Consider the following 20,651-nt stretch of genomic DNA (forward strand, 5'->3'; position numbering starts at 1 on the left):
ATTATTTTACCTCCTTGTAGGAGTGCTTAGGTGTAAACCTGGGAGCAACCGTTCCCATATTTTGGGAGCTCTGCTTATGGGAGCACTTATGGATAGTTTTGAGAGTTCGATTTTTGCTTTTTATGGGAACATATACGAGAATGCTTGGGAGTGAATTTTTACAGCTTTAGGGAGCTGTTTTACTAAGGGAGTTTTAAACAGATGTTTTGGGAGTGCATTTTAGCTCCTTATTAGGGCTTTTACAGGTAGGTCTGGGAGTTTATTATGCACTTTTTGGGAATTTTACGAGGTTGAAGGGAGTTCTTTTTGTGTGTGTGTTTAGTAGATTGTGTCTGACGAGTGCAAAAACCATGACAAAGCAATAAAATGTCTGGAAATTTATTGCAGTTCCAGAATCAAATGTGCCAGCATGACAGTACAATCAATGACTATTAGCATAATGAAAGTGAAATAATTCAATAAATTGGATACAAACAAGCAAACCAGTTTGACAGGAAATTCAAGCATATTGCAAGCTTCAGTACAGTTGAAAATCCACAAGTGCAGCCAAGACTGAAATTCAGCGGCTCAAAACATCATGAGCTATTGGGCAGTCCTTGCATGCATTAGAACAGGCCACATTTGTTTTTGCATGTAAAAAGCATGCTACAAAAAATGATGCAAAGGAGGCCAGACAGCACAAATGACCTAGAACATAATGAAAGTACCTTTGAATACCTATGCTATTTCTAATAGACATCTACGTACAACTTATTCTCTCATGTAACACACAGCTGCAAAGAAAAAGGAGTGGTACCACCCACTCTGAATCAATTTCCTTAGCGTGCAGCACCTGAAATTCAAGCTTGCCAGCTAGAGAACATGACAAGTTCACAGCAAAATGGGCATAACGTGATAACAGTAGACAAACAGGTGATATCTCAGGCTGAAGTTAATTCAACAAGGGGACTAGTCGTCATCAGGGAAAGAAAATCCAAGCAGACAATTCCAGCTCACACTTACTTGCATACACAGATGTCGCTACATAGGTTTGTGTTGTGATGCCCCATGACCTAAGTCAGCATCAAAGAGGTTCATTAAAGAGTGGCACATATGCAGTGGCACACACCCAGCGTACATACACAAGTTTGTGTCAAAAAAGTTCATTGGAGAGCTGCATCTACCCAGTGGCCCCAAGTGCTCGTAGTAGCCCCAGGGGCACATACTGAATTTCCACAAATATAAGGAGTTTTTTTTTCAAAATTTCTGGCGTCAGAAGACGCCTCGCATTATATAACTGACATAGACACAAACAACAAGATCACTCATAGAAATTGGTGCCAGCAACCTGCCAAACTCCCATACTTCTACACACCTTGCTACCCCAACTAAACCCCCATGGTGAGCATTTAAACTTACCTCACCTTCTCTATGCACTCACTCATTTTGCTGGATATCCATGGAGTGGAGAAAAGTAAACTATATAAATACTGCAAAGGAAAACGGTTGTTACCCTAACGAAGAAGTCCACTTCTCAAAAAAATTTCTCCACCTGACATAACACTTGTTCGACCTCTGCTGATCACCTTCAGCTGAATATTGCATATCACACAAAGCAGCAATTCAACTATAATTTTTAGTTTTATAATGAAACAAAAATTTCTTAGGATGTGAAAGAAAATATGATACAGGAACCTTTAACAGTATCCATAAGTGTGAAATTTTTACACAGGCAAAGAGGCAAACACTTTGCCACCAGGGCACACATAAGGCGTCATTACATTTTCTCTGCAAAAAGCCTTAACACCCCGACGACAGGTGGTGTTGCATGAAGCCATGCATGCATTTCAAAAAATAGGCATTTTGTATTTTCTTCTTCTGCAAGATCAAGGCAGGCAGGCTGTGATGCTGTGCAAACAGTGGTGGCCTTCAAAAGGGAAGGAATCCACACAAAAAGCCATGGTACTGTTGAGATGGCAGTGCATGATAGGGAGCATTCTGGAAAACCAAACAAAATAGATTATGTACTATTGTATTGCAAACAGACACCGCATGAATATTTAAACATAGCATCACCAATTATTCAACAGTGCTGGGCCATTCAATGCTACCACTCCAAGTGCATCTTGGCCACCTCAGATTTTAGGAAAAATTACAGCCCATTGTACAGTTGCAGGCTGGATGAAGTGGAGAGTATGACGAAAGCCCGTCTGGTCGGGATGATGCATACTAAAAGGAAGAGGTCCAGACACCGACCAAAATGTTTAAAATAGTTTTTTACATTTTCAAATCCAAATAAATTCAAATAACTTCAAAAATTCAAATAAGTACTTTAAACCATTTCGGTCAGTGTCCAGACCTCTTCCTTTTAAGTCGCAGAATGCACAAACAGACTACTTCGCGAAAATTTCACATGGTGTGAGTATCGTTATCTTGTAGGCTAAGGTTGAAACATCACGGCACTGACAAAGCTACAAACAAGTGTTTCTACGAATGACCACAAGGCCTTCCAGAATGTTTCATTATGTGAGATAGACCATTAATGTTTTTTATCTGCAAAGAGTATCTTCTTATTCTGACTTAAGTATAATAGACCTTCCAGCAATTTCTGAAAAGTATTTTCATCCAGCTCGGGTGGTTTATAGGCGCAAATAACCAATTTAGGAACCCCCATTTTGTAGTGAAGAAAGCTTATATTAAAAAAACCTATAGCTGCAGTGATTAAAAGCTTCTGAAATTTTGAATCAACTCTTTATGTCTGCAGAAGCTCTTTAATTAGGTATTAGGACGCCTTGCAGCACTGACAATGAAAGGAAATCATGACAACATATTACAAAAACTAATAAAATGAATGTGTTCTTGATAATATATGTTGTTGTATTATACACAGATTATACAAAACACCAGCAGTAATGTGCATATCTTCAGAGTGCACACACAGTTCACCAACGTAATAATAAATACAGGTCAACATCATAAAGCAACACATAGGTACTGGCGTTTTTCTTTCACATTGGCCTAAAAACCAATCACATGAGCATTCAGCCATCATATAAGCAGCACCTGCTTGCATGAATTCAAGGAACTTTCAGATGTGCAGAATCGTTTAGGAGCTTTTAAGCAATAGGCATGACACTACTATTATGATTAATTTGTTGCCTGTAAGTGGTAAATCAAGTAAACTGCTAGTTGTCCTTCCGGTGAAGGATATTACAGAAAATGTGAGGACAAAAAGATTATAGTAGCTATTTGGAACTCATGAATGTTAAGAAGATAATATGCAATGTTACCATGCTGACAGACAGTCTTCAGAAAGTGCTTCATCCCCTGAAAAATATTTTTAGCAATACATTCACTATGGAGTTCTATTGAGGATGCATCAGATTTGCATGCTACAAGTGGTTTGAGCTGTTCACAGACAGACATCTGGCATGTAAACGCAAGAGCATGACGAAATACTGCAAGTGCTCCAGAAAAATGCTTGCATGGTAAGGGAAATGACAAAAACAAGAATGTGGATGAAAAGACCAAACTGCCCCAAAGTCTAATTTTAGCAATGTAAGGTTTTATGAAACATAATTACAGTTCTAAGACAAAACAAAATACCAACATGATATGCAGAGAATGGGTGCTGGACATCAAGCAACCTCACTAAACAATGATTACATACATAAAAACGACACATTCGCAGGAAATTTCACAATACACGACATATAAACTATGTGATTCATGATGCACCCATGTCATACATCATATTGTTCAAGTAACCAACTTCTTTATTCAAGACCCCTGTAGAAGGTTTGTTAATGCAGTTATTGGTTTCTTGGATGGAAAAGACCTAGTATACAAATCTGCCCTTCCCTGCCTTATATTTGCAAACTGCATGTGTACAGTCACAGTTTGGCATGTTTTGCAATGTTTTGTGAGATATCCAGATGCTGTTACCACCTACATCTGTGCACAATGCTCCTGCAGCCTGCCATTACCACAAATCCTGGTCTATCCTACATAATACCCCAGTCACACGGGCACTTTCAAAGTCCTTTGAACCAAAGATTCTTTACTTCAAGGGAGAATGTGCACTGTCACACAGGCACAGCAAAGGAGCCCTACTGGAAGGTGGCTTTGAGTCAAAGGAGTGCGCGTTCGTCCTTTGAAACCTCAAGGGAATACTCCCAAGCCTAGAGGGCGTCTGACAGTAGAAAAAATAATCTAAAGATATGGAAGTTCAATTTTTACTTCTTCAGAACAAGCTTATAAGCACTGAATACTGTTACTAAAGTACTAAACACCTTCGGGACACCCGCAATCTCCATCATGAAAGCGCCGGTACAGCAACACCGGTACGGCCTGTCGTCAGCAGCAACCTCGACACAACACGGTCGCCATGTGCGATTTGGTTCTTTGGTTAGTGGCTGCTAGGCATCCCAGTCTCCTTGGCTTTTTTCTGCACATCTTTCCTTGTCACTTTTGTTTTTTAGTTTTTACAGCGTTTACGTGTACCTACCGCTACCTAGCCACAACGAACGAAACAAAGCAGCTGAAGCAAAGGCAACAATGAATAATCCACGCCAATGTGCGGTGTACGAAGCGGTACACATGGTGGCCATCATTACAATAAATACATCTGTTTGTGATAAAGTAATGCCTTTACTACGTGTGCATTTTGTTTTGATGTTTCTATGTATTAGGAAAAATAAATGTTGCTGAAAAAAATGTGACAAATTTATTATAAGACGCATTGGGCTATATTTTTTTATTACTTTCAAGGTGATGGTAGCGCTAAGGATACATTGCGGTCTCTGTTAAAAGCTTCAACGGAGACTACCTGGAGACCATGTAGCACCGACATATATCCGTTGAACTAATGTCTTTGAAAGCTCAATGCTCCTTAACTTCAAAGGACCTTTGGCATGCTCGTGTGACGGGTATAACACTTGCTGCTGAAGGCATTAAAGGCACTCAAAGGTGCCTCAAAGACAGGCTGAGCATTCTGCGCAGGTTAGCGTGTCAGCAAGGCCTGAAACACTTGCAGGACATTGTAAAAGATGTCAATACATGGCAAAATACAACAGCACAACATACTCAGAAAAAATGTAAAGGTAAAATTCCACACTGATATATAAGGGCCTTCCCAGACAAACCGATAAATGCAATAGCACACCTTCTATTGAAATCTCGAATATAAAAATTGATTACTTGAAAAAGATGTACGGTACATGCAAAATAAAATGAGTGATGTATGTTATATGTCACGTGTAGTCAAATTTTGCTGCAAATTTGAGCATTTCATGCATGCATATAATCGCACTCATGTACTAAAACAAGTTCATGTGTAGTGCTCATCCTGTGCATTTCATGTGTTTCATCTTATAGTGTAGTAACTATGTTTCCTAATGCCAGTAACCAACTCTCCCAGCTTTCAGCAATAGTATGCAAGGTTATTTATTCTTAGAAGTATGATAGCAGGAAGAAACAAGGATAAAGACCTGTCAACAGGACTAGCATCAACTACAAGCTGATTTGGCTCCTGGATGGAAACGAGTATTAGTAATCGTAATCATTATCAATGTTTCAATGAGGGAGTGGGTGAACCCAGAACTTGCACAAATAACTACAGTAGCCACATGGCTGAACATATGAGCCGTGGGTGTTTCCCTATCTTCCAGCACATCAGGTTAGTTGCAGAGCCCCGAGAGAGCTGAGAGGGAAGTGATTGTGGTTTTCCACATTAGCAAATAAAGATCGACATGTGTCGGAAAATAATCACCATCTCTCATCGAAAACATGTAATTGTTTATAGAGCACTTATCCTCAATTCATTACACAGATTGCGTTAGGTGACTAATTTGTTTTACTACTGTTCTTAGTGCCCCATACAAGATTAACCTTTTCCATGCCAATTTTATTTTCAGAAAACCACTGAAATTTCTAAAATATTTTTATTAGCTATTCTTTGTGAAGAGTTTTTATTACTGCAATATCAGCAGTTCGTTTAAAATTTTCTGCTGCCTTTTACTAGCTGTTTTTCATGTTTTTAGGTTGCAAACAGACAAGGACGCAGAAACTGTCTACATGAAGCATATTTTTTTAAAGAAAGTCAAGCGTGCTTTTGTTATCCTCCATGAAAAATGTTATTGCAGGAAGAACGGTGGTTAACCGAAGGCCCCTATTTTTATTATTCATATCATAAGCCAACAAACACTGACACCAAGGACAACATAGGGGAAATTACTTGAGCTTAATAAATGAAATAATGAAACGACAAATTAATGGAAATGAAAGTGGATGAAAAAACAACCTGCCACAGGTGGGGAACAATCCCACAACCTTCGCATTTCGCATGCGATGCTCTACCAATTGAGCACCGCGGCGCCGTTTACCGATCCACTTTCTTGGGTATTTATGTTTCCTTGTAGAACCCTGGGAGTGTTAGCCAGCGTTACCACTCACAGACCTTGGCGGCGGACATGGAACATTCTTTCTGCCGCAGGCGTCACGAGAACGTGATCTTTTTTTAGTGAAGGCAACCGGTCAATAAACCCACACATGCTACCTGAAGGCATCAATGTTGCCTGATTCGAGACACTCGTTATGTAATAAATGAGAAGAAAGAGGGTTAACCGAGGGCCCAATTTTTACTAGTAATATCATAAGAAGCCAACAAACACCAAGGGCAACATAGGGGAAATTACTTGAGCTTAATAAATGAAATAACGAAATGATAAGTTATTCGAAATGAAAGTGGATGAAAAAACAACTTGCCACAGGTGGAGAACGATCCCACAAGTTCACTTTCTTTCTTTTGGGGTGGGGGCAAAAACTGAACACATAACTAATCACTGATCTATCATGCAAGTGGTGTTTGCCTATCTCAATAGTCTATATAAAGACAGAAAACTAGGCTCAGGTGTTTTTATCTCTAAAAGAAAAGACAAGCTTTTATACGGCAACCTTTCAACTTGAAGCCCACGGTAGTAGTTCTCTTCTATGGCATCTAGCTGTTGAGCACGAGTCAAATAAAAATTAATGCAAATGTATTAGTGTTCCATGCTTTTAATGCATGGAAAAGGGACACTAAAGGAAATTAATGAGTTAAGTTAGATTAGAGGTTAGCCTTTTGTAATAACAAATTCATCATTTATACCAAGAACAGAGCTTTTATAAGCAAGAAAATTAGAGAACTGGAACATCAAAGGGCACCAACTAATATATTGAACCAAATTCTGTAGTTTTATTTGCCAAAACCACAATATGATTATGAGGCATGAAGTACGAGGGATTCTGGAATAATTTTGACCCCCTTGGTTACTCTACTGTGCATACAGTGCAAAACACACATGCATTTTTGCATTTCACACCTATCAAAATGCAGCTGCCACAGCTACAATTTGATTATCCACCATCAGGCTTGGCAGCGCAACACCAAACAGCCCAACTCAGAGCCCATGCTTGTCAGCAACCTTCTGCAGTGAGTGCATCACTTGGTGCTCATGAGGCAGTACTTCCAGCTGCTTCAGCTGCTTTAAAGTGTGCGCACTGCTGGCTTTTGCTGTTTTACAGCCCTTAAAGCCCAACCACAACAAAAGTTAGGGCTGCATAAAAAAATGATTCAAACAGTGTAAATACAAAACAGCATTCTAGCAATCTTGATACCGAGACTGAAATGAATGCCACAATTACCAGTAACTGGCAGTGAGGCATGACTCAGATTGCAGGGCACCTTAGTGTGGCCTACGAGATAAGGGACCACCTGCAGCTGCCTGCAGTGATAAAAACCTGAAGGCGATGTAGACTCTCGTCATAGCCACTAACCACCAGGTTCATGTGTCGTCTGCTAATACAGTATTAAAAGAATATCAAAAAGAAAATTAGATACCAGCCCCGCAGCTTTGCCAAGATGACTACAGTAGTATTTACTACTAATTTATTACCAATATAGCCAAAGTGAAATTTCATTGCATTTGGAATTTAAGCTTTTGCAGTAGGGGTTTTGAGATGTGATAATCGCAATGCTCCTGTGCTTTGTGACATTACATCACTAGATATTTGACAACGCCGTGGTTCTAAGTGTTTTTACATACATCGATATCTTGATTCTTTTACAACCTAACTCTAATATGACACATGAGAATACGGTAGATAACATTTGAAATGTCTTTAATGGGCACGGAAAAGGACTAACCTTTACACATGAGACACGCATGGTGAAAGCATTGTAAGCAAGGCTCCCACGTGTCTTTAAATAATTTTTCACTTTGGTCGGTGTCAGTTCTGTTTTTTCCCTTGACTCTTCCTAACCGGACAAGACTTCGTCAGACTCAACTTCATTAACCCATTGACAATATGCTGCATATCTTAGGTAAACATTTGATGCTCACCCTAACGCATGTTTCCTGAAGTTACCAACTAAGAGCAAAGAAAGGTTAGCTACTGTATGAACCAGCCTAAATCCATGTTAAGCCCACAATTGCCCAATGTGCCTTGAATAGGCTCTAAAAATGTGTATTAACACAAGGCGCAATAGATTTTGTGCTCACGTTGGCATGTTCATAACAGCTGGCCTCCCTCACTCTCATCATTGGAATCTCAGAATCCCTACTGCGAAAACTTCAGGAGTGGAAAGCAGCAAAGGTAACAGTGCGCAGTTTGAAGCAGCCAGAGGCACTGCCTCATGAGCACAGCAGTTGCACTCACTGAAGAAGGTTAATGACAAATATGGGGCCCCATTCGTGCTGCTGGTTCCGAAGAAGCCATCTAAGCTTTTTTCCCACGCTTGAGTGTAAAAATACAGCTGCTTTTAACAAAAGGCATGCAACACCGTTCATGAATTGTGCCATTGGAATGGTTTACCAAATAACCTCTTACTTCTGGTAAGCTCTACACAAGCCAAATTGGACGCTGCACTGATGAAAGGGCAAGAGAACATTTGCAGAATATAAAAACAAAGTAAGACCAATGTAGGTGAGCATTGTAACACATGCACTTGTCATCCACAACTTCAAATATATTCTTGGCAGAAGTAGAAACATGAATTCACAACTGATATCAGAAGCTCTTTTAATATCAAAGAATGACTGTAATTATTCTTTTTTTTTCTATTTCTCACAAGTATGTGTATGAATGTTTTTTGCTTTCGGTTTACACAGGTTGCTACACCTCCATTTGTTTGACCCTGTTCCCTTCTTTGCAATCTTTCCTCCCTCCCCCTCTTTTATGAACTTCCAGAGAGATTATATGAATAGTTCCTGCTTTCTTAGAAAACATGGCACACACGCGGTGGATGTGGAACATCCTTTCTGCTGCAGGCATCACAAGTACGTGATCTTTTTGGGTGAAGGCAACTGGTCAATAAAGCCCCACATGCCAACTGAAGGCATCAATGTTGCCGGAATCGAGACCCTTGTTATGTAATGAACGAGAAGAAAGCAGGTTAACCGAGGGGCCCGATTTTTATTAATCATAAGACGCCAACAAACAAAGGCACCAAGGACAACACAGGGAAAATTAACGGAACTGAAAGTGGATGAAGAAACAACTTCCCGCAGGTGGGGAACGATTCCACATCTACGCATTACGTGTGTGATGCTCTACCGATCGAGCTAACACAGCACCGTCTTCCCATCTATTTTCTGGGGTATTTATGTTACTACTAGAACTAACCCTGGGATTGTTAGCCAGTGCCACCACTCACAAACTTTGGCGATATGTAGAGCATCCTTTCTGTCGCAGGCATCACGAGTATGTGATCTTTTTGGGTGAAGGCAACTTTTTAATAAACCCACACGTAGTACCTGAAGGCACCAATGTTGCCAGATTCGGGACCCTCGTTATGTAATGAACGAGAAGGGGGTTAACCAAGGGGCCCGATTTTTTACTGCTGGTGTAGTACACACTTTCCTGCGTTTAGGGTGATGCCAGCTTCTTGCAGGTGCTGAAGTACTTTGTGCAGTCGTGCATCATGTTCTGTCTTCGTGCGGCCAAACACTATTATGTCGTCTTGCAGACATGCTTGGCCGTCCAGGCCTTCTAGCAGTCTTAGCATTTCCCAGTGGAAAAATTCAGTTGCTGTGGAAATTCTGAAGGACAATCAGAGGAACTTAAAATGGCCAAGTGGCGTCAGGAAAGTGTTGTACCTCTGGGACTCGGGTAACCAGTAACCAATATCCGGCTATAGCATCAAGTTTGCTAAACCAGGCAGCTCCGGTGAGTTTGGCCAGGCAATCATTGATGGTGGGCACTAAGACTCATTCTCACAGAATGTTCTATTTTAACCCTCCAAAGTCACTGCAGATTTGAAGCTCGCCTCCTTTATTTTTAGCCACTACCATAGGTGCATGCCACTCTGTGGTTTCTTCGACCTTTATGATGACACCCAGGCTCTCCGTTCTCTCCAACTCACATTTGGACACTTGGCAACATGGGCAGAGGTACTCGCCCCGAGTACATAATAGCACACCGCTTGGCATCAGGGAGTAGCGATATATTGTAATCAGTCCTGAGAAGGTAGGCCTAGGTCTGTAGCCAGGTAGAGGTAGTGGCATAAAATGTTGGCTGGGTCGCTGACCTTGCCTTTTGACTCCGCTACTTCTAGGAGACTTGGTTGGACATTGAAGGATTTGATTGCGGGGGGACGTCAAAAAGTGCGTCATGCAGCTTGTCTATTACATAAATTTGTTCTTGACACAACCAGCCATTTCAGCACACGGTAGCAGTCTAACCGTTGCTTTTTTTGGTCCTGCCGGGTCCGAGCAGCTGTTCTTTTGCTTGCTTCAGGTTTCCCGTGACTTGTTCGTCGTAGAGGCTTGTTGGCATGGCAGTCACATCTGCACCAGTGTCTACCTTGAAGCCATTGACCATCACATTGATTTTTCATGGCCCAGGATCCTGTTGGTCAGTTAATTGTCCAAGTAAACCTCTTCCAAAACAGCTTGGTATGTGCATTTTGTTCTGCTTTTTGGAAGCGGAAAAGCATATGGCAGCTGTGTTCCTTTTTACTGCAGGCACTGCATGTTTTGCCATTCGCCGTGCACATAGTGTGTGATGGTGAACCATAGGTGTCTTGTTGAGCCATACCACTTGCATGTCAGCGCAGTTTGGTCACGCTGGATTTTACGAGAATTATTTGACTTTCCTTTGCTCTTCGAGAAGCTGTGCATGGTGTCTACAGCTTCAAGTGATTGTAGCTGTGGCCGTAGGTCCTTTTGCTGCTGTTTGATTGTTGCCGCCATGTTGCGAGCAGCGTTGACAGCGGCTTCCAGAGTAAGCTCAGCATTAAGTTGCAGCTTCTCACTTACCTACGTGTCTGTGGGACCGACCACGAGTCTATCACAGATCAGTTCCTCTTTCAGGGCGCTGTACTCAGAGGCTTCAGCGAGCCTGAAGAGTTCGGTGATGAACATATCGGCTGTCTCATGCACGTCTTGCTTCTGGCTGTTGAACTTTGCACACTCGTATATCATGTTCATCCGTGTCAGGAAATTCTTTATGAACAGTTGCATTACTGTGTTGAAGTCGAGTTTCTCAGCATCACAGAGCCTGAGCAAGGCTAGGACGTCTTTGGATTCAAGACCCATGGCATAAATGAGTGTGTTCACCTGCGTCTCGTCGTCGTCTTTGGTCTGGAGATAGCTCTATAGCCCTCCCTTCTCGTGAGCCACCGTTTCTACTCCTCGGGCTGCCGAAAATCAAGTTTTTCCGGCAGTTTGACGACGAACGAGTTTAGTGGAGCTGCGTGCTGGGCTGTGGACACTGTAGGTGAAGCCATGGGTAGCAAAGTTTCGTATTCACCGCAGTGCGCTGTGATGTAGACTTCTACTTGCGTGGTGCATTTCTCACAGCGTTGTCGAGTATCCCACCGTTGCCTCCATGTCATGGTCGGGTGACGAGCATACGTGATTGACAAAACGTAAGTGTTAACTGGAACTGTTTACTAGGTTGTGTATGCAAAACAAGCACGGCTACATGCCGGCTCGGCTTACACGGTCTGGTCCGCTCTCCCAGAGGCGTTGTTCCGCATCTTACATGACCGTGTACACAGCGCCATCTCGTTGCGGTAGCTCGCATGACACGGTGCACCAGTGTAACTCAATGGACAGCAACTTCAAAAACAGTATATTTCGGAAGGCTGCCCAAGTTTAAACAACTCTCAGTTAACGTTAAGGCGATTTGCCCTCTTATTAACATGCACATTTACGCCTCTAGACCATAACCTCATTGCTACATTATAGCACAGTTTTGGTCCGAATTAAAACACTGATATAACACAGCGGAAAAGTTACGAATAAGTGCCATAAATACAAAGAATATTAGAAGGGCATACACTATCATTCTTGCTAACTGCTCATTTGTTGAAATTATGGCAGTCTTCTGAATTATAATTTTTAAACGTGCTGCCCATTGAGTTATGATAATGCATTGCGGTGAAATTTGATAGATGGCCGCAGAGCCAATTCAACATTTCAGTTTCAACCACAGCTAGTTACCCCTATGCTTTTCTTGGCTTCATTGCCTGCTGGCTTTATATGGTCGTGATTTTAAAAAAATGAAGTCCGTTTTCCTTCTCATTCATTCATGCGAGGGTTTGAAACCTCACAGCTTTGATGCCTTTAGGTAGCATGCATGGGTTTATTAGCCACATGCCTGCTCTCTTCAGTTCAGGTGTTACGCGACACCATCGTGCAAAAAAAGATGTTCCACATCTGCCCACCATGGCTCTAAATGGCGCTGGCTAACACTCCCAGGGCATAAATACCATAAATACCCAAGTTAGCACAATTGGTAGTGCATCGCGTGTGTACTGCAAAGGTTGTGGGTTCAGTCACCACCACAGACAAGGTCCTTTCGTCTGCTTTCATGACTTTCTTTCAATATTTTCTGCATTTCAATTTCAACCACAGCTAATTACACCAACGCTTTTCTTGGCTTAATTGCCTGCGACCTTTATATAATCAGCAAAAATAAGGTTACAAGAAAATTAAAATAAATAAGTGGAGGACAGGGTCATCGGTGTTCAAAGAAGCACCTTCCTTTTTGTATCGTTAACCAACATGTGCGCCCAATAGGTAACTCCTCTACCTGCACATCGAATGACAATGCAAGAGATGCAGCTGGAACCCACAGTCAAATATATGTACAGCATACCAATGCATCTCTCCTCCGAAGGTAGTGAAGAGCACAGGTGCCTGTAGAGTTGCGTGCCACGGTTCCTCTTGCCAACCCATGGAAAGGAGCATAAGTGATGCTGTAGAGCTTGCTCCTTCAAGCAGTGTTCAGGTATCCATTCATAATCCTGCATGTAGTGTCCAATGTATTGTAGATATCAAGACAGCTTCAGTCCTGCAGCAAATAAAGTGATCAGTTCTAACCAAAATGTTGAGATGTAGACACTTTGGCAGGCGGATGTAAAATGTTGAAGTTTCTGGGATGCCAGTGATAATTTCATTAAACATTATATGGGCCACTCATACAGGGATGGAAGCAGTCAAAGAAGTTTTCGAGCAGCTCTGGCAGGTGGCAAATTTGACACACTGGAGCATGAATTGCCCGTTTTCGAGCAGTAAATACATATTTACATGAGTAGCTTGGTAGAGGTCAATGAGTGAAATACAGGTATATGAAGAAAAGGTGTTCCTTATTTTACTTTACAGAGCACTATTTGATTATGGCAGATCAGTTCTGTGGAAGCCTGCAAGGCAAGTAAAATTCATGACAGGAAAAATTTTCACCCACCCTACTTTAGCATGAAGCTACGAAGGAGACCTGTACAGGTTTCTCGGAAACCACCATTAAATTACATACTGGATATGACAACTAACTGTGGCCAAGAAAAAAATTAATGAGTGCTTTCCGTGAACATCACCCACTCTATGTTGATAGGTTTATGTTTGTGCTACTCAAGTTTTTTTTTCCATTGTGAACAAGCAATTAATATGTACTTGTAATGAATGTTTATTTCCTTACTTATCGAATATGGTGCCAATGCAAAGGTTGTGGAATACGCCGAGAAATGACCGATAACAGCGTTACAACGACCTAGTTCATGTGTGGTCTTTTTTTTTCCGACAAAAAAAAAACAAACAAACAAGCAAATTTTTCTTTAGAAATTCACGTGACAATGCGCTCCGCAACAGTAATATAAGTGGTCTCAGACAGAAACAGTGTCATCAGTGCACTGCATATATTATGAATGTGCAAACCTGGGGCACAGTCTTGTAAAGGTTCGCAAAGCGAACTGTTACCAAGATCGCGCTACTTCGCATTTGGTAGGGACTGTACTTGCCCGCCAAAAACTGCTGACATGTCGAGAAAAAACTGCAGCTGCTCTTTCCCAGTGCCCCTATTTGACAAAGTTTTTGTAAAGATTGATGCAATAGTGCGCAGAAGCATTGTCATGGTAAGGACAGTTTATTTTCACCTTTTGTTTATTTCACGGGCTTTCATTCTCGTGCCTTCACAAATCCTAGGCTGTCTTAAATGCTGTTACCGGCCATTTGTAACCATCATACAAAGCTCTTCACTGACATCTCATCGATTCGGTAAATCAAGACACTCATCAGATACAGTGAACACCATTCGAGTAGTGCACTCTGGTAATTTTTCATTCTTGGCAACCTGCAGTTGAGATAGCAGAATATTGCAGAATAAATGTGAAGTGACGTAGTGGTCATTGCATATTTGCGAGTATTTTATATCTGTTTTGACACACTGGTTGGAAAAAAGACATGAACGGGCATGTTAATTGCACTTGAGCTATGGTATACAAGTTTCCCTTGTTGTGCAAGGGCGTCTACATTAGACAGACGGGAAGGGGTATCAATGATTCATAATAAGGTTAGTTACAGCGCAACCTAAGACAAGGACAACAGAAGGTACAAAATGACGACACGGCGCTGTTTTGTACCTTCTGTTGTCCTTGTCTTAGGTTGCGCTGTAACAAACCTTAGTATGAATCCCAACCAACTGGCCCAACTTGCCGTTCTGATGCAGTATCAACGATTGCTTGGGCGAGCATAGTTACAACCTTCATAAAAGTTAACGAAGTAGGCCCCTTGCGATGCATTGCAAGACTTGTGGATGCAAACTAGTTTTTTTAAAGAATGTGTCATCATAGGATGCAGTAACATTCAACTGATGCGCGAGATTACTGATCAGGCTAATGCCATTGCCAAATACGTTAGGGTGTGCGTGAGTACACCCTCCCTATCTTTATCAGGCAAGGAACTTTACTTTCTAAGTTGGTCGGCACGTTTTCAGTGAACTGCAGCCGTCTGCTTCTTGTAAGGTTGTTGTTTTAGTTGTTTTTCTCATGTGTGCTATGAGCGGCGCATATAATGTGCAGTAGGGTCGTGGAATAAGACCAGTTAGAAGTTAGTGCTCATCCTGTCACCTGTACTTTTTCTTCCATACTCAAACTGAGTTATGCTAAAGCAAGATAAGAATCCATTCAGTCAGTTTGTGCCTTCGAACCAGTTCACCTCCACAGTGCACAATGATGCTTTTATAAAGGGACATTGAAAATATTGTTTATTTTCTTTGAATAAATAAAGTTTAGTATGAAGTTTCACACTGCATTTTGCAAGTTTTAATTACCCTAGTATAAATTTGTATTCTAGAATGTGAAGGATGAAAACAAGCATTTCCAACCTTACACATTTCCAATGACATCTAATCACTACAACTTAGAGGAAAGGCGCTACGATCTCAAACAGTCGCAACTTCTATCCGCGGTTGTTGTATATAAAGGCATTACGCACCGAGAGAATATGGTCAAATCTTAAAGCTAAAACTACGGTAAAGGCTTGTACCAACACGCTTAAACAAGGGAGAACATTTCAAAACACATAGTGCGGAGGTAAAAAAAATAGATCATGGAGTTTTTCTTGCCAAAACTACAATCTGATTATGAGGCACGCCATAGTGGGGGGACTCCGAAATAATTTTGACCACCTGAGGTTCTTTAACGTGCACCTAAATCAAAGTACACGGGTGTTTCTGCATTCTGCCCCCATCAAAATGCGGCCGCCGTGGCCGGGAATCGATCCCACGACCTCGTGCTTAGCAGCCCAACACCATAACCCCTAAGCAACCACGGTGGGTACAGTGCACAGCTGTGAAAATTTTTCCTATACCAGAAATAAGGTTTTGGCCAGGGGCTCAAGAACCGGGGGAATCGCGCCCTGTCTGGCGCTGTTCACAGTGCCACCTCAGCCAACTGGCACATTTGCACGCGAGAACGAGAGCACTAAGTCCGGCCATGACTGGTAAACCCATATGACGATACATTACCAAAATATACAGTAACTAAAACAAAAGGACGCGTACAAACGAGATGTGTCCTTTTTATTCAACTGACATATAATCTTCGCGCCTTCTCCCCCTTGTACGATAGAGGTTACACAGTTCTGCTTATTCTATCGTCTTACATCATGCATGCGCACTGAGCACATCAATACGTTCTGGATATCGCAGAAGCCGTTGTTCACGGCGTGAGACTCACGATAGCGAAGTCAAATGCGATTCTTCTAGAAATAAAGAAATTGTTTGCCTGCGACAAACTTTGCAAACAAGAAATAAAATACGAGCTTACCAAAATGCTTCGTCCAGGTTGGTGGCGGCACGCAGTTCGTTGGCGTTCACCGTTGCGCATTACGCTGTGTTGTTAATCACGCCGCCCTCGCTTGTAGGCGTGAGAAGAGCATCAAAGTATTATTCTTTTCTGTCAAATACTGCTGCTTCGTAAGTACAAATAGAAAATTTTGAGTTGTCAAGCCTACCCCAGCATACTGGCACATAACAGCTTCCCGCGCTCAAATCTCGCTGTGGATTCGAATTCGCGCTGCGTGCATTTCGATGAGCTGTTGGGGCGCCACCTAGAAGAGTTTGAATATGGACAAAACAAAACAAAGTTCTAACATATGTCCGTCTAGATTATTTTATATTTATTTATTTAAGATATAAGGCACATGCTGTTTAGAAAATACTCACGGCAAACAATGTTTCAGTTTAGTTTCTTTGGCCCCTCGGCCCCTCCGATTTATGTCCATTGTCAGCTGGCCTGCGGCCTTTAAACGATATTCCTTACATATTGTGGCTCAATGTCGAGGACATTAAACCTGGTTGAATGGGGTTTAAATGGAGGGACAATATTTCGTTTTGTAGAGTATTGCTGCTGGGGATAAAGCGAGAAATATAGGCTGCTTCTCGTCGGCAAAAGGAGCCGCACGAGCAAGTCACGAAATGCAAGAAAACGAACGGCTTGCATGATTACTAGTACAGTCTCGCTTGGTTGACCAGTGAGAAACAGCATAATTAACAACCTAACAAATACAATGGACAGCCGCCAAAACGTTGGTCAATTAGACATGTTAATGATGAGTCAGAGTGGTTGTTATTTCGTGTTTGTCCGTTTGTAAACGTGTTGTGCAAAGCTTCGTTTATTCGATGTTGTGCCCCATTTCCACCAGAAAAAGAAAGAAAGAAAAGCGGCGTGTTTCTGTTGACGCGGCACGCGCAAGTGAAACGGATTTACGGGCAAGCCGCGCGTGTCACGTTCACACATATATCGCTCAATAAAGCATTCCGGCGGTATCGATCGACATACCGGCCGCACCACTGGTGGTAACGGCTATAGTGGTACCGGTGGTAATAAGGGGAGCCGAAAGGACCTAGAACCTCAGGGCACTACAAGAATATATTTCATGGTTTCACACCTGCTTACTGCAAAAGTGTACAAAGTACATGCATGGTATAGCGCTGTACTCGTAATGCAAAAATAAACGAATTAAAATTAATTTGTAAACTAAGAAACCAAGGTGAACCTTCAATAATTCACGAACAGGTAGGTTCACACTCAACTGACTCATGAAACAGTATGCTAGCTGTGCCAAGAATCTTAATTAGTCGAGCAATTAATGGTGGTGACTGTCATGTGCAATGCCTTGGGGAAATGCATGCAGAAGTAGGACAATAGCTGTTGCTCTGTCTTTGCTCATGCCCTATCAACTGATTAATCACTTATTTATTTATTTATTTTTATTTTCACATACTGTAGTCCAATTGGGCTATCGCAGGAGTGGGTTTGTACATTGCATATAAAAAAATATTTTTCTGCACAAATCAACTTCAATGCCTTAAAAAACATGATAACTTCAATATAAAAGATACAATCAGTATAATAAACGCAGCATGAATCAAGTAAATACAATGATTTTTCTAATTTACCTAGTTTCACCTGGGAGTAAGTTCCATTTTTCAATTGTATGAGGAAAGCTATACTTAAACAGGTTAGTATGCAGTTGAAATGGAGCAAGGTTAAGTTTGTGGCTATTCCTAGTAGGTTTCAAATTATCAGGAGACAGATAGTTGTTCTTTAATGAGTAGTGTGGGGTGTTATTTGAATTATGCAACAATTTAAGGCATTCATAATCACGCCGCTTGGACAGAGGTAGTAAACCGATTTGTTGTTTATTTAAGTCATTATTCCAAAAAATTGGAGAGTTGGAATTTCCCCTCACAAGGCACTATTGGCAATAAAATCACCTACAGTGCTTGTCGAATGGGTGCCGCAGTGCTACAGTTGACCTGCAAAGACGGGGCCGAACCCCTGCTCAGAAAATGGAAGAGAGGCCGAACTCTCTCGAGCCCTGGCTAACTTTGAGCACTGACTGTGTTGAGTGGTATACTATATATTGTACTACCACACAGTACAATGATGTATATTAATGATTAATACAGTAATATTATGTATATAATAATAATAATAATAATAATAATAATAATAATGATTCAGATCTGCTACCATATCTGCATCTCCTTCCTTCATGCTACAGAAAATGTCTATTGAATTCTTGCTGTCAAATCAATAAATATATACTTCAGAGCATTGTTGCGTTGTTGTGACATCACTGGAAACATCACTTCACAGCATTAAACCTTTATCGGTCAAACCTGTGCTCAGAAAAACATGTGGCACTGAAAGCACAACAACCCAGCGGCGAGCATGGTGTGTCAAGCGCGTCACATGACTCGTCAAAGGTCGTAACATAATTGCTGGTGCTATATATATATATATATATATATACATACCTTCCGCAAAGTACAACACTATTTGCATCTCACGTTGACTGATATCTTTCAATTGTTAGTAGGTGAAATGCAATCCACAGAAAAAGGATAAACAATTGTATGCATATCTATCAGTATAATCACGGAGTATCAGGCTGGGCATCAACCAAATTGATTCTTAATATCTGTAACTGTGGCGAGGAAAGCATATGTCGCCTTGAAGAAGACAAGTCCACTTGTTGAAACGTTGGCTCCTGCTTTCATCTTGTTCTCGGTTTGCTCATCGTCTTGAATTTCCATTTCCTGCCTTCCCCATGTTTTCCCTGGGTTTGTATACATGGTATTTTAACACGCAGCCTAAAAGATTGCAGATTCTTCTCCTATATGCATAGTTGGTATATAATTGTGAATCAGCAACACACTAAAAAAACGTTTTCTTCTAGCATAACACTGAAGCATACAAAGTTGAAAATTTACTGTGCCTACCTGGGCGTCATTTCACATATTTAAAAGGTGAATCATTTTCCTTTGTGTACATGTGCATTGGGCTAGCTCCCAGATCAAACTATATGCCATCAATCTGCACAGTTGGCACAGTAGGAATTCACAAGACAAATTTTAGCAGAGTGCACCTTGTTTACACTTTTCTGCATTTCTGTATGCAAGATATAACACTACAATTTCCGCTGAAGATACTGTGCTTGTTGTGCAGGCCATGTTTTGATGCTAATGGATGGCACCTGTATAATCATGTAAGACTTTTGTGAATATATTGGCACAGCAGCACCTTCTGTTATTTTGTATGTATATTTCTGACCAGCAACACAACCAAGCAGAGGTATATTGTGCTGTAGGCAAAACAAGTGGCCACTTAGATTTGGCAGCTCTAGATGGGCACATCGCATCTAGTCGTTCCTCACCCCACTTTAACATTTACATTTCACCAATGGCAAAGGACAATGTTGGATTCCGTAAAATATCCAATTTCAAATGCACTATGGATGACTGACTTTTGAAAGAACAATGAAGTGATGCCTGGAAACCTGTGTACCAACTTTCTTCCCATATTAGTTACTATAATGCCTTACAATGTGTCTTAAAATTCTTCACATGGTGCACCTAAATTTGGTGCTAGAGTGGAGAGGAGTGCAGTAGTTTGACTTTACCTAGGGTAGCAAAATGCCTCACAACACTGCTACATCAAAGTAGCAGTGTTGCAGCGCTCAACGGTGCCCTTAAAGGCATCAGTTGCGCCCATCACATAACAGGGGCAGGGAGAGTACAAACATAAATGAGATTACAAAGAAATAGTTACAACAAATAATAGGACAAAGTACAGAACAAAGGTATGCTAACATTGTTTAGGTATTAAGAAACAGAATGTAAGAAATCATAAGAATTGCAAAACAAAAGTTATGCACACAGCAAAATAAAATGTTGAAAATATGCATGCACACATAAACTACGGTATTAATACAGGTATTTATTAGTAACTCACAAAAACAACTAAACAAGAATGTAATAAAAGAGGCAACTAATTAACAGTGCGTAGCACGTCGTAAAATTTTAATGTCAGATTCTGTGGCAATATCAGAGGGAAAGCAGTT

At 41.2% G+C, this 20,651-nt stretch overlaps 1 long non-coding RNA gene across 1 annotated transcript; it reads right to left on the minus strand.

Moving 5' to 3' along the window:
* Positions 1-362: 362 nt before the first annotated feature.
* Positions 363-13,324, minus strand: LOC140215914 (uncharacterized). The gene is made up of 2 exons (XR_011892507.1): positions 13,123-13,324; positions 363-1,977 (listed from the first exon to the last, which is right to left on the minus strand). It is a non-coding gene; the product is annotated as an uncharacterized lncRNA (long non-coding RNA).
* Positions 13,325-20,651: the final 7,327 nt, after the last annotated feature.

Source organism: Dermacentor andersoni, chromosome 2, assembly GCF_023375885.2.
Source record: "Dermacentor andersoni chromosome 2, qqDerAnde1_hic_scaffold, whole genome shotgun sequence".
NCBI lineage: Eukaryota > Metazoa > Arthropoda > Arachnida > Ixodida > Ixodidae > Dermacentor > Dermacentor andersoni.